Here is a 15,602-nt window from a genome sequence, read left to right on the forward strand (position 1 = left end):
CTTTTTTTTAGTAAAATTTTAGAGAAATGTGAAAATCTAGAGTGGATTTCTCAATCCTCTATCCAATTGAAATAGCTTCCGAAAAAAAACGTACGCAGATGGATACACAATATATCAATACGACACGAACTGGTGGATGGCTAGACACTGACGGATTTTAATATATAGGTTACATTCTTCCAATGACTCGACCGTAATTGATTAATTTCCATCTATAGTTCTGTTATTACAGCCAGAAAAAAGTATAAATCAGACGATAATTGTTTTTATCTGTTTCTATTTTCGATACAGATTATGATTCATAATGTGCGACCCCTAAAACGTTTTGTTCTCTCTTACACACAGCGTTATGACTTGCGAAAAGGCGAATGGACCCGGGCAGCTACGGGTTTCTCTACTTCTGCGTGAACATAAATCTTCGGCGGCATCTTCGGGCCCGCTCCAGTAAAGCGAAGGAAATCGGACCTCCTCGTATGAACATAATTGGATATCAGTTTTTCTCTGCTGCTATTAGAGGTAATTATGTTCCGTTCTCTGATTACGATCAGAGAGGTGATGAGAGAGGCAATGTTCTTCGTCACTCTCCCCTAAGAGGATGCAGATTACTCGAGAAGGGAACTGAAGTAAGGCAGACACAACCAGAAACCTCTTGATAGACAGTTTAACAGCAATAAACAGCACCGCAGTGGCCAGATTAGAGCCGATAGCACAAAATCTGCGCAATTAACGTCAGATTCCCCTTCATCAACAAACTGGTCTGGGCGCACTTATGATTAGAAACGTCGGTAGGTGTCGCTGTAATCGAAAAGCTTTTCTTAGAGATCTTTTGAGACTATATTGGGGTATCGTCTGCAGCAGACCATGCGCTATAATTTAAAATATAAACTGACAACTTCTATCAGACAGCTGCGTTTTAAAAATATCTGTCGTCCTCCCAAGTGTCCAGAACTCAGTCTGCGCGCACTCACAGTCAGGGCTTGAAAGTCAGATCGCTTTCTTCGTATTTTCTATGTGAAACGTATTGCTTATATCAGTATTTATGCGCCATAAATACTAAGAAAACGGGCGGGATGAAGTTGCATCTTCCTAAAAGGCTAACTTTTTTTTTTAACTCAAAATTAGCCAATCATTTAATGACACGTTTTTACTTCACACGTGTTAAAAACCACCAATGTCCTTGAATGAAAATTCTTTTTCCAATTCAGTCTTATTACTTGTCCATCTTCTGTTCTCATCCAGAAGGAACCAGGCAGTCCGCCTTGGCTTTTCTTTTTGCTCGGTATCGCGTGCTGTAGTGGCTCCTCCTCTTCTTCCTCCTCCTACACGCGTGGACTAACCCTACACATTGCTGATTCTCAGTATATCAACACCAGGGCTGTCCGTCGACACGGCAGACAAGTGCTCCGCAGCCCGGCAGTGCTTTGCGCTCTCTTTCTGTCTCTCTCTTTCTCTCCTCTTACACTCTCCTTGTTCCCATCTTCGGTCTCTTGCTAGTGGAATCTTGACCTTCCGCATCCCATCCTTATCATTCCGCAAACTTTATCCCGGTGTTTATTCTTCGTGACGGGGAAAACTCGACGTTCTCGCAGTGGTGGATTAGCGGAGAAATTAAGAGGTAAGTCGTACTTGAGGTTAAAAAGTGCTGAGTTTGTTGAAATGAACAGAATTCATTGGGTCCTTAAGTGCCTGGTGAGAATGTCTTTTACATTCCTTTAATAACCCTTAGAAGAAATAGTAATAATTTTCCTTTTAATCTTTTTCTTTATTGTCCAAAAGATGCCAATTTTAAGAAAAATCTTTTGGCTTTTGCAGCACGTGTTTACTCTACAATTGTCGAGCATTCAATTGTTGAAATTGACGATGTATTCGCAACAATGAGATTACAAAATGTTTATTATAATGCTCAGTCGCTCATTGTCGCACGATTGTTTGAATTAATTTTCATTTTCGTTTATTCCTGAAATGTACAGATCGTGTTATATTCTAAGATCGTTCCAGAGCAATCATCCATTAACTAATAGTTTTCGCTTTAACTTTCTTTTTTTAACGATACTTTTTTCTGGAGCTCCAAGCTGCTTACGACAATGTCTTGAGAGCCTGCTAAGGAAAGAAAGAAAATAAAAATGCTTTACCGATGTATATTAATCAAAGTGGAATTGTACTGCAGTCTCCTTTCTTATACTGGAATTGTGTAGTGGCTGTGGGAAAAAGCAAAGTTGTTTGCAGACATCGTCCATTGACTTGACTTGTTCTCCTTTGCCGATGTGTTCAGAATAGATGACAGTGCTTCGTTCTCTTTCATCTTCTTACTAAAAACCGCGCGCGGCTGTCTGTGTTTTCTTTCTTTCTTTCCATTTTTATGCGGTTCTCGAAGCCAGTCGCAATTGTACGAAGACACCTAATTGAAAAACACGGGAGTATATCTTGTTTGTTGTTTCTAAAAACACGTAAAACGTTTATGATCGCAAAGGGAAGGGCCAAAACGCCATCTTAAGTACGAGTCATCCGTCTTACGAGATGAAAAGAAAGAAGAAAGGAACGTTTATATGATAGATCCTCGTGTCAGCGGCGAAATAAATTTAAGAGAACCCAAACTGTATTTTTCATATTGGTCTCTGAGTTTTCAATTCAAAAATTTATTCAAATAATACGCCCTCGGAAAGATGCTGCAGAATCATTTCCAGCCACTGATGAGAAAGAGAGACAGATAGATAGAGAGAATACATTCCCGCAAGTTTAATGTGAAACATAACGTGAAAGGGGTGAACGACACCCGGCTGGAAGCTTTGCATTTCTACTTTTCTTTTTATCCGAGAGTTAAGAAAGAGAACGACATTTGGTTGCATTTCAACTGGTTAAATCGTGCAATAGAAGTGGTCCTGTCAACACCTCAAAACTGCTTTATGCTCCAACACCTGCTCTGCTTGAATGTCTTCACTCTCTCCATATCTTCGTCTATGCTCGTCTTCTGTCTTTATTCGTTCATCTATTCTCTTTTGTGTCCATTCTGACCTTGCACTTTGTGTATATTTTTTCTCTCTTTCTCTCTCTCTCTCTCTCTCTCTACTACCTGTATATGCTATTCCTTGCTTAATATCATATTTCTCACTCTGTCTTACTATATTTTTACCTTCCCACCCCTGTTTTTCTATCTGTATATTTTTAGTTTCTCGGTTTTTCTATCAACATATCTTCTCTCCTATTTGTCTATTCTCCTTCTACTTACCTTTTTCTCTCACTCTGTATTTTTATCTATCTATTCTCTCTCTTTTTCTGTCTCGCTTTTCATGTCTATTCTCTCTTTCTTGCTTACTGTTTCTCTCTCTCAACAGTCTATTTTTTCTCTTCTTTTTTGCCTCTCTTTTCATCCGTCATTCTTTCTCTCTTCCTTCCTGTCTCTTTTCATATCCATTCTTTCTCTCTTTTTCCTGTCTCGCTTTTCATCTGTCTTCTCTCTCCTCTTTCTCTCCCCCCCTTCCTGTCAGTCTTTTCATCTGTCTGTTCTCTCTTCCTTTCTCTCTTTTCGTGTGTATTCTTTCTCTCTTTCTTCCCTTCTGTCTCGCTTTTCATCTGTGTACTCTCTCTCTCTCTCTCTCTCTCTCTCTCATTTTTCATCAGTTTATTTTCTTTCTTCCTTCCTGTCTGCCTTATGTCTATTCTCTCTCTCTCTCTCTCTCTCTCTCTCTCTCTCTCTCTCTATCAGTCTATTCTCTTTCTTTCTCTCTCTCTCTCCTTTCTGTTTCTCTTTTCGTCAGATTATTCTCTTCCTTCCATCCTGTCTTTTCATCTGTCTATTCTCTCTATATATTCTCCCCCTCACTTTCGTTCTCCATTTTTCTATCCATTTGTGCCATAATGTCATCTTTCTCGGCCCCCTTCCATCTGTTCATTTTTACTTTCTCAATCTTTCTTTCTATATATCTTCTCCTTCTATCTGCGTATTCTCCCTTTATCGATTTCCTCATCAACTAATTTGCATACAGTCGATTATTAATCATCTGATTATGAAAATCATTCGATTATGCCCATCACTATACATTCGTTGCTGTTATGTTTTCAAACTGATGCTTCGAAGAGTTAGAAATTCCGGATTAACCAATAGCTTTATAGAGTCGAAACAAGCTACAAAACACTGGGGGACCACATCATGGGGGTCACTCAGTCCAAAGTTTAGCAACAATGTTCCCCTTGCATAATGGACTACAGCAATCGGTCATACAGGATGATTGCATACCCTCCTGTCAAATGATTGAAGCATGTTGGCCATCGATAATAATACAGCTTTTATAATCAATCGTTCAGATCTGTGGCATCCCAAAAACACCTTCTCGATAGAAGTAAACAACTAGGGAATAAGTGAAAACAACGAGGCAGTAAGGGGTATTTGAGAACGTGCATGATTTGTGCGATGCATAACAGAACGCTGATTGTTCTGAGGTGATTTCTAGTAGAAATAGATCAGACGGAGTAACAAGTTACGTCCTGCATACGCAATATAATCGGGGACATTTATCACGGGTGTGTGTGAAGCGGGGTGTAGCACGAGGGATATTATACTCGCTTGGTTTATGACCAGCTTCCCGGAGCATAAACCTGTCTCAATTGTCTAACCAAATTTATCCCGGTGGGCGTGTGCTCACGGGGCCAACACGTGCCATCATTTATTCACGCAAGAATGACAGTTCTCATATTGGTGATTTGTCGAGAGAGGGATGGGGAAAAAGTAAAGCGCTACGAACAGGTGATAGCGTCCCCCCTCCAGCGCGTGGCATCCATTTCCAAATGCTCGCAAAGCCTCCCTCTATTTCAACATCGGCCCGCGTAAATCGCGACTCCACCATAAATAAATGAAAGTCCTTTCTGATTAGAAACGAAGAGCTAAGTGAAATATTAGACGTTCAATTTCTCAAAAGAAAATGAAACTATTAAAAGAAATTAGATTTTTCTTAGACGGTCTCTCTCAAGTGCCATTTATCTGCAAAGTATGTGTTTTCTTTCTCTTCACCAAGTTTCTTAAGATACTTCCCTGTCTTAGGAAAAATCGATGAGTTTTAGCCTTTTTTTTTTCTCTCTCTTTCTTCCCTCTTCTGCCTTTTCAGATCAAATGACTTTATTAATCTTTAGTCTTTTTTTTTTTTTTTTGTCGGTAGAAGAACGCTATTAAAATATTTCTGGATTTGAAAAAGAAAAAAAAATGTGTCCTTATCTTTCTTAAAAACTGCGCAAATGTGGCCGATGCCTTTTCTACCTTCGATTAAAAAGGAATTTCTAATTAAGTCCTTCTCTTATTCTAATAACTCATGCCAATTTTAAGAATTGCTAACAAAAACGACCATTAATTAAAATATGCGGTAATTTTATGCGTAACAGACACAAATCTGATGCTCAAACCAAGTATAGAGACATTCGGAACTTATGGAAGAGATAGAGGCGATTCTTACATCGTTCGAAAGCCACATTATCATTCTTGGCGCAAAACATTCTACGAACAGTGATGCAGCGTACAGTAACGAGGTTCATCAGCAAGAACAAAAAAAAAGCCTTTAAGACCAGACCATTTAGCTTCCATTGAAATGTTCTTTTTTGGTGTTAGCCAGACGTCAATGAAACTCAACGATTCACTCTATACAATGCTATCCAGCCATGAATGTTAGTAGCATTGCATGGTCTGCATTAAACATTTTCTATGCATTACTGTGGTTTTAGCTGTAGGAAGATTTGAAACTGTTTGGCTGTGAAACAGTTAAACAATTCTCTCTCTCTCTCTCTCTCTCTCTCTCTCTCTCTCTCTCTCTCTCTCTCTCTCTCTCTCTCTCTATCGAACAAATGAGCGACGTACAATTAACTTACAAACACGCTAAACGAGCCGACAGCCATGGCATTTATTTACGCGCAACTATGTAATTAGACTTCATGGTTTACATTCATTTCACGCGTTTCAAAGAGCGTCGTGGTTGGCTCTGCCTAACAACGGGCCCACCAAAGGATGGCAACATATCGATGTCTTAGCTACATCTTTTTTTTTTTTTTAATTTTACATTGAAAAGAGAAGATGTAAATAAATAAAAATAAACTTTTAACTGAAACCTGGTTTAATGAGGTTCGGATTATCGAGACCAGTGCATTCGCATCTCTCATAAGGCATGCTACCACCGTTAACAACGACTAATCACGGTACTGAAGTACTTTAAATGGCACCTGATGTAATGCAGTACTCTGCATTCAAATGAATATTGTAGTACCTGTGAATATCATAAGGTTCATTCGAAACAGTGCAATACCAAGACAACTCGCTGTGCAGATAAGATGGATAGTCTTTTCTACTACTAAGGTAGTTTTAATGCATTGTTTTAGTTATATCTCATATTGTGAATACCTTCACGAGTTGCCATGGTATTGTACTATCTCAAATAAGTAACGCTTCACCTATGGAGAAGATTAATGTTACTTATTCTAGGCAGATACCACTAACCATGCATAAATAAATTCATTCATACTCTTCGGCATCTTTTAGATCAGCGACCTTCAAAGTATATCGGTGGGAACCCTGGCGTCCCGGAGGCCCTTTCAGGAGACAGATTCATTGTATTAACTAATTAGCAATGTAACTAATTAGCAACTTATCTGTAGAGGATTCACTATAGATTCAACAAAAACGAACGAAGCTCTAATTTAGTCCATTTGATAAAAACTATAAAATGGCGTTAAAAATATGATTCAATAAAACAATAGTTTGGCTTGAATTCTAAAAATACGAATGATAAATTTTGCAAAAATAATAGATATTACTCAATTTTTTAATAAAGATTAAAAAAAGAAATTGGAAAAATCTCTTCGAAATAGCATTAATAGAGCTTATTAATGTTATTTCCTAATGACGAGCTTTGTCAGTATTCTGTTGCAAGGTGGCGCTGTAATCGATAAAGGGAAATGCAGTACAAAGCTTGCTCTTAAAATTTCAATTCGTGAAAAATCTGTTACAAAAATAGAAATAAATTGAATTTTCGACAAATATTTATTTATTTATTTCAAATGTTACAGCTAACGTCAACTATGCAATTTTAAGTAGTTTTGTAGGCTAACATTGATTTTTCCTCATGTACTTTTTAAGTATTTCCAGAAATATTGTATTTGAGTATGAAGCTTGCTTAATGCAGACATCTGTAATCAAAATGATGGTGGAAGAATACAGAGATAAGGACTTGATTCTTTCTTCAACGATCATAAAAAGATTAATCATAATCCACATACTCTCTTATCCCATCATCTTCAACATCCGACATTGAGATATGGTCTAGCAGCTAATAAGACAATCAGACTGGAAGAATCATTCATTCTGTCAATATTGAAAATCCGGCTTCTGACATTACAGCCCTCAAAATGTAAGGTGTAAGGGACCTCTGTTAGAGCAGATGACTTCAATGGCTCGGCTATTTTGCGTTTCTTATACACTACAAAAGCTCGCGTCAATAAAAAACGCTTGCAATGTATTCAGGCTACGTCGCTCTGGTCTATAATGAAGGCATCAAATACAAGAGCGTCCATCGGAATAGCCTGGAGAAGCAAAAATAATCAATGGCTGGATTGTTATCTCAAGCATGAAAGATTTAAGATGACTTCCAATGTAAATAATTCCTGAGGTCGTCGGCAGTTCTGGTGGTTTTTTCTTGTCCCTCCAGGCAAAGCTAACGCTCGCTCTGGAAGTATTTACAACGTGTTCTTTAGATATTGAGCCTTGGAACTGCGAAGGAGAGATACTCAAATATTTATCACGAAGGACAAGGCAGAGCTTTCATAGATCTCTGATTTATTACTTATTAAGGTGGCTTTCCTCTTATTTGTCGCTCCACTTCAATGATATATGCAGGAACAATGCACGTGAGAAAAGTGTAGAACGTGGACTACAAGAGGATGCCTCCCAGTTGTGCAATCTTCAATGCCAAAATAGAAAGTTTAAAAGCGTTCCAAAGACTGATACTTCTACGTGCATCTATTAATAAACATTTCTGGTGCACACTCACTTCCGAACATAAATGGGAATATCTTGATAATCAACAGATTTCGTTGGTTAATCTGTGAACCTGCTGTAAGGCAGTATTCATACATTGCCCTCCAAAAAGTATCTGGACACCGCTGTTTTCAGAGTTCATTGCACCTTCCCGGATAAATAAATGACTGATGGCAGTATAGAAGGTGGAGAGTACCATATCATACAAAAGAGGATCAACACGCTCTATTGACTTGTGTATAGATCTTTTTGAAGGGTAGTGTATGTAAACAGAGAGAGGGAGAGGCAAATATAGATAAAGTAATAAAAACTTAAGATGTATAACAATAAGTAAGAAAGAAAATGAAAAAAAAGAGAGGTATAAATGTATGGCAAAAGAAAAGTATACTGTGAGCGTGCTATTGACAAGTTCGCCCCCATTTTCGCCACGAATGTTCCTCTTCGCATCGCATGTTTAAAACATCCCAAGACGTCCCATACTTTCTTGGAATTTTACGCGTCTCTCAAGTACGCCCTGCAAAGTTCTCATAAGGAAATGCACGCTATTAGAATATCAATGTATTCCGAACGCCACCTGGGAATAAACGCAGACTTGATTTCGCTCGATCTGAAGTTCCTATAAATGTCTCGCGTCACTAAAGTTCATCGGGTGGACGGACACTGATAAATCCATCTTTAAGCAAAGCTATTTAATGAAGGCGTGCGCTCGTGACAACGAATTAATATCTTCTAGCTTTGGTTTCTTGGAATCGAAGTTAATTTGTGAAGGAGATGAGGACAATCCCATTGACTGATGCCGCCTCACGGATTCCCTAACTATTCTAGTTAATGGGGACGAAACTTGAGTCACGAACGCACATGGAAAGAAATAGTCTAAATGACAACAACTGCTTTCTACCATAATCTCCCCTTCACTTCTTATTCTTTAAATTTTTGTATAAAAGCAAAAAGCAGCGGTAAACGTGGACTTAAGAAAATTACAGTATGCGGTTTAAGACTTTGTAATTCCTTTAGTGAAAACACAAGTTCTCTATGATATTCTGGAGGCATGGTGCCATCCAGAGAAAGGAGGTGAAAACTTTCATTATGGTAAGTAGAAGCACTCTGAAAGCGATCAGGACTTATACAAAGAGGTTTCTGGATAAATTGAAAAGGAGGGCTTATATTTCAAGAGAGGAGCTGTAGGGATTTGAGGTATTTCTTTCGTTCGATTTATTGCAGTGACAACTATATGCTGTTGGATAAGAGTTCATTATGAAAAGCATTCAAGGGATTTATCCTGGAAGCTACCACTGAATTTGTTCCAGTGGAGAAGTTCCACAAAAGAAACGTGCCCAAGTGGGTGACCAGAAAGGGTGAAGAGTTCAGTTGAGAAAAAGATAAAACCATAGGATGGTTACAGACTATCTTCAGATGGTGATTCATATGAGTGTTAGGAATTGTATATGTAACAAAACCGCTGAGAGAACAAGATAAATGAAAGCAGAATAGAGAAATCACTAGCAAAGAGGACTGAAAACAGAGACAAAGTTGTTTTCCTAGGAGAATACAAAAAGGAAAAGAGTGATTCCCTTATTGGATTGAAGTGAAAATGTCATAGAAACCCAGCAGAAACTGGAAAACGATCTATACAGGCGAAAATCCATTCGAACCACGAGGACCAGCGACATGGCCTCAGACTGCTGTAAATTAAGCGACATGGCAATCTCGGAGAAGACTCCGTTGGAAAAGCTACTGGAGCTGAAGGAAGAAGGTAAGATACCAGGAGTGGACGATATTCATCTTGTTATACTAAACAAGAATGTGGGTGCTTCGTTCCGTTAGGGATGGTAATGAGATCATTCTTACTTTCCAGAACGGTCCTGCTGGACTGAAGAAGCACAACGTCTCCCCAATGCACAAAGGAGGCGCGAGAGATGTGATGGGCAACTATAAGCATAGACTAGTGAGTTTGTTTTATACCTGAGGAAGAGAACTCGAAGAATTAATTAAGGCTAAGGGGAGTGTAGTTAAAAGTGATCCAATAAAAAGGCTTTGGGGTTACGATTCAGTCAGATATGAAATTTTCCATACAGTAACAGGCTGATAATAAGGTACATGGTGTCTTGTCTGTGATATATAGAACGACCTTTGCAAGTAGGGAAAAGGATGCTATTATCCCTTTATATAAGACTCGCTCGTTTATACGGAATGAGACTGCATTTAGAATATTGTCACACTTAAAGAAAGACAAAGCATCTAGAAAGAGTTCAAAGAAGAGTAACTCGATTGGTTGAGGGATGCTAGTCGAAGTCCATCTGAAGAACGAATTAGAAAGTGTGGTGACTGACATCGTAAGGAAGATATATTCTCACTGGAAATACAAGCCATACAAGGACCATTAAAATTGAGGGAATAACAGAAGGTTGAATCTTATGAAGTCTACCTTGGCAGAGCTTTATCGATCACTGCAATAATTGCTTCCACGGTGGTTGAAGCAGAGTGTTTGGTAGTGTTCAAAGAGAAACTGGACAGAAATTTTTGTCCATGGTATGAGTGATATTTTGTGTGTGTGTTTTTGCGCAAATCCCATGGGTGTTCGGATACTTCTGGCAATATAGTGCATTTAATTTGTGAACATCATTCTGACTATCGATCCAATTTTTAGTATGGGCTTGGAACTTCAAACCACGATGATGATATTAAAGCAGATTTCTTCGAGAAACCCTTGAGTAATCGGCTTGGTGTCTCTGCGAACAAAGAATTTGGATTTGCATCTCTCGTATTCGTAACATTAAACTTTTTACAGCTTTGTAGATGTACTAAGAAGGCACATAAAAACAAAACTTGAGTAGATTGCAACTTCTCAAGTACGGTTACTACCACAGAGGGAGAAAGTGGGAGTTCAGCGCGTGTTTCGTTTATAATTCCTTCAAAGCTAAGCTTGCAATAAACTAAGTTCCTTAACAGCACTTTTAAAAGCTTTCTGTGTATATTAGAAATATATTTATTTTCTCAGAATCAATGTAATTGTTTGAATTATTTGTTTAAATTCTCACTGCTGTGAGAATTAAGGCCATCTCATTATCCGTGTAGTTTAAATCCTGCTGCCAAAGAAGATGTTTAGAAATCTAAGGATGCCGGATTTTAAAACTCAACAAAATAAATTTTAAAAGCGCAAGTTAAGACCACTTCGATGATAAGATAAAAAGAAACGGTTATGTTTTTATATAACATTAAAATAAAATTTAATTTAAGATTTAAAAGAAGTATGCAAATTTCCTTTCTGTGGTATATTAATCGAATTTCTCAATGAAAATATTCTGGGGGGTTGTAAATGGGGGCTATATTATCAACACACCTTTCAAGAAATTTTAAATTTCAAGGGGTGGAATTTTTCACAGCAGGGTCTGTACTTGTTAACAGGAGATTGTTTTTACAGGGATGGAATACACTTGAACAGAAGGGATAAAATATTTCCGGATGCTATAAAGGTAGTGTTAGGTGGGTCGGAAAACCGCTGGTTTATGGGGATACACATACGGGAGTTTAACGGCAGCCGCAAGAAGAGATGAAATTGATTATTTCCACTGCTTGTATTGGGAAAGCAAGCTATCAGGGATTATAGGGCCGGCTGGGGTCCTCAAGCGACAAAAAACGACGAGCTTTGTTGGGGTTATTAAGAGCAAAGAGAGGCACACGTTATCGCTGATGTAGGGTTGTTAAGAGCATCAGCAACTTATACCGTGTTGTATATATTATGTCTATAAATTGTGTGTATTCTGTGGTCGGTTTAAGGCACATGACATATATACACTGGCTTGTACAATCATCGTCGAAATTGAAAGTTGGATCATGATGCAGGTTAAATGGCTGTGATGAATTCACTGAGGGGGAAACTTTATTAGGTACACCTACCTAATAATGAGTAGATCTCTCTTCAGCCCTCAGAACAACAGCCTCTATTTGTCCTGTCATGGACTCTACGAGGTGTCGAAAGCGTAACACAGGAATGCTACTCCATGTTGATTCAATTGCTTCACATAGTTGTTGAAAATTGGATGGTTATGGATGTGCACCCCAGAGTTCATTCCACCTCATCTTACATGTGCTCAATTAGATTGCGACCTGATGACTGGAAAGGCCACCAAAGTACCCTGATTCACTTTCATGTTCCTGGAACCAGGTCTGTATAATTCTACCCTTTTGACACGGCGCATTATCCTGTTAGATGAATCCATTCGCAGATGGATAAACTGTAGCAGAGGAAGTATACACCTGGTCGGAAACAGTTTCAAGATAACCTGACATCCAAATGGTACTGAACTCGTGTCCAAGGACCCAATGTGCATCACGAAAACACTTCTCACACTGCCACTAGCCTGTATTGTTGATACCTGGAAGGACTGGTTCATCTAACCGAGATTCGATAGATCAAAGAAATGTTTCAATCGAGATTGTCTGCTACGATGTGCCGTCTGCGAAAAGGTAAGGAGTTGTGTCTGAAATGCCTCTTTGGTTACCACTGTTGTACTGGATTGTCATTTGACTGACTGTAACCATTCTGATACCCACCACATCCTTGTCAGCCTCCATTGGCATCTCTGATCAATGAGGTTTCCAACCACAAGATAGCCGTTGACTAAATGTTATTTTGTTATTGGGCTAATTCTGGTACACTCAAGGCACAGAAGTACATTAAACCCATCAGGATTACCGTTTCTGAGATACTGATAGTGTGGTGTGTCGCACAGATTACCCTGCCACGTTCAAAGTCAATTACCTCTTTCGTATTATCCGATCTCTCACTGAATTTCAGACATACAGCATCTCTACGTATCTTCCCACCTCTTTACGTCGCTCAGTACGTGTTCGTACTGCGCGACATATTACTGAAATAGAGCTCCATTTCATGAAAACGGTAAGTTTACCTAATAAAATGGCAACTTAGTGTAGAGTGAGCCAGTAAATCAGAACGGCTTATAGCGGAGATTTTAACTTTACAGATATTTACTGGAACCTTTGGGTTGGGCGCACACACAGCATCAAGACTTCTCTGGATTTATTGAATGACTACTTTCTGTACCAGCTTATTAGAAAAGCAATGTTCTTGATCTGATTATCAGCGGTGACTCTCCATTCATTTAGAATCTTCATTTGAATAAACCATTAGGTGGCAGTAACCATAGCTAGTAAAAGCGGAATTTATCTAAAGCTACAGTATAACCACTGTCAAAGATAAAGACAAGGGACATTGTTTCAGCACAGGTGACTACTATAATCTTAAATACTTTTTAAATTATTTTATGTGGGACTAGTTCATCTTGTTAACAAATTCATAAATAGGAGATAGTTGTAGAGGCTACTAAGACTTTTATGCCAACTAAAAGAAATTGTTCAAGGTGGCGAATTACAGAGGAAATGCTACTCCAGCAGGAACTGGATAAATTAGGAAGATGGACTGAAAAGTGGAGACTGGCGTTTAGCATTGATAAATGCAAGTTATTGCATTTGATTAGTAGTAATTGCAGAATAACGGATAAACGTGGTGGAGTTGAAAATGAAAGGATGTAGAAGTAATTGTGTATCAAACGTGAAGTTTTCTGAGCAATGAAGACAAGCTACTAGTAGGACTTATAGGTTTCTGATATACAGAAATTTTGTGTATAGAAAAACAAGAAAATTATTATCCGGCTGTGTAAGGTAACTTGAGTATTACATATAGGTGTGGTAGCCTCGTTTTAAGAAGTATGTTGTTGATGTCTTTGAAATGATGCTGAGAAGAGCAACGAGATTAATCAAAAAAGATTCTTACTAAGGAAAACTTGAGCTCTGTAAGTTTCTGCGTTCGGAAACTAGGCATCTGCGAGGATGCCTCACTGAAGCATTTAAGGCTTTAAATTGATTGTATAAAGAAAATTCTGATGGGATCTTTATTCTTTTTTAAGGCAACACACATAAGGCTATATACATTTAAATTGAAAACGGATGGTGGAAGGATAGATGTGCGAAAATTTGCTTTCAACTAGAGAGTGATTGATTGTTGGAACAAACTTTTGTTTTCTTTTTTGGCTGATGCTATATCAGCTTTCTTTCTTGCATCATTTTGTCAATACTTGTAATAACACTATATATAAAATGCCCAGTTATTTTATTTCATTTTCCAGGAGACAAATATTACGAATGATAGAGTTTAAGTGGCCAAAACAACTTTAACTTACTCCCATTTGGGAATGTCCAAAGAAACAGATAAACTTCTGTATATCTGACTATTTTAGAAAATGGACTTCAAAGGGAAGACCTGATTATCCTATTTTAGTAATTTACCTACTATATACACATATATTTTAACTCATGTTTGTTTTTTACCAAGTACAAAAAAAATAAATAAATAATTTATATACATAACTAAAATAAATTTTATATATTATTAAAAACTTTTATTTAAAATCAAAAATCTCAATATTTCTTTTATATTTACACTTTTATTTAAAAACACCACTTTCTTATTTTTATACAAGAATGCACGCGTCCTTTAAATGGAATATCCGAAAGATGGCGTTGTTCTGTTATTATTCGTTTTTTTTTTATGACAATCAAGAAAAAGCTAAGCATCCTAAATTATGCATAGATTTCTATACAAAACTAAAATACATCTTTATATATTGTTAAAACTTTTATTTAAAATCAAAAAATTCAATAGTTATTTTATGTTTATGCTTTTACTTAAAAACACCACTTTCTTATTTTTATTTAACGCACGCACGCGTCCTTTGAATTGAATATCGAAAGAGGGCTCTGTTCTGTTATTATTCATATTTTTTTCTTTTATAACATTCAAGAAAAAGCTAAGCATGACAGATAAGAAAACGTTGTTCCAGTTTCTTGGGCTGTCGAATGTGATAACTAACAGAAGTAATTTAGCTTCATATGATGCACGCGCATATCTGCATTCCAGCACCTAATGTCCAACAGCTTTTCAGAGTTGTTCACCCCTGAAGAAAACGCACTCATTCTCGCAACGTACAGCTGCCACCGCTTACTGATTCCTCATAAGTGAACTATGCCATCAGGATGTTCGCAGGTAATGACATTCCTGCAACAATATAATACTCAACGTTTATGATTTATGGAGACTTAGAATGCGCCCTAAACTTCCCTAAGCACTCGTCCCCCTGATTAAATCTTTCCTTTAGTTCGCAAGCAATCTGGCGGAAGCAATTGTATTTACGACGTAATAAGAGAGTATAATGAGGTGAGAGCGAAACTCGATGTGTTGTCATTAAATATCACTTGTTCACCGACATCCCTTCAAACTGCGGATGTTGATACGCTATAAAGCTTTAATGTCCGCACTAAAACTCCCTATTATCAAGCGGGTTTAGTTAATAATATAACAAACATTAAATTCATGGTCGTTAAAAGATGAACTTATCATAAAGTCTGTATTTGGGTTGGGATGGGGGTGTGAAGGAAATTCGGAACGATGCTCCTACAAACCTACGCTGGGTTTGTAGGTTTTGTGCATAAAGCCTACTGTTCGTAGGCCCATAGACAAATTTGCAAACGTCTTAATTTATGTATATTCAGTGTACTAAAAGTTTTGGCTATGTAA

At 37.8% G+C, this 15,602-nt stretch overlaps 1 protein-coding gene across 1 annotated transcript in view; it reads left to right on the top strand.

The window, feature by feature from the left end:
* The first annotated feature begins 1,419 nt into the window (after positions 1 to 1,419).
* The window catches only part of LOC150085415 (uncharacterized), a 93,172-nt gene continuing 78,989 nt past the window's right edge, over positions 1,420 to 15,602 (top strand). Inside the window, exon 1 of the mRNA XM_090373215.1 lies at positions 1,420 to 1,615. The gene's annotated coding sequence lies outside the window, so the exon portion shown is untranslated. The remainder of the gene's footprint in view (positions 1,616 to 15,602) is intronic.

Source organism: Mastigoproctus giganteus, chromosome 5 (genome assembly GCF_048544385.1).
Source record: "Mastigoproctus giganteus isolate SK-2022 chromosome 5, ASM4854438v1, whole genome shotgun sequence".
Taxonomy (NCBI): domain Eukaryota; kingdom Metazoa; phylum Arthropoda; class Arachnida; order Uropygi; family Thelyphonidae; genus Mastigoproctus; species Mastigoproctus giganteus.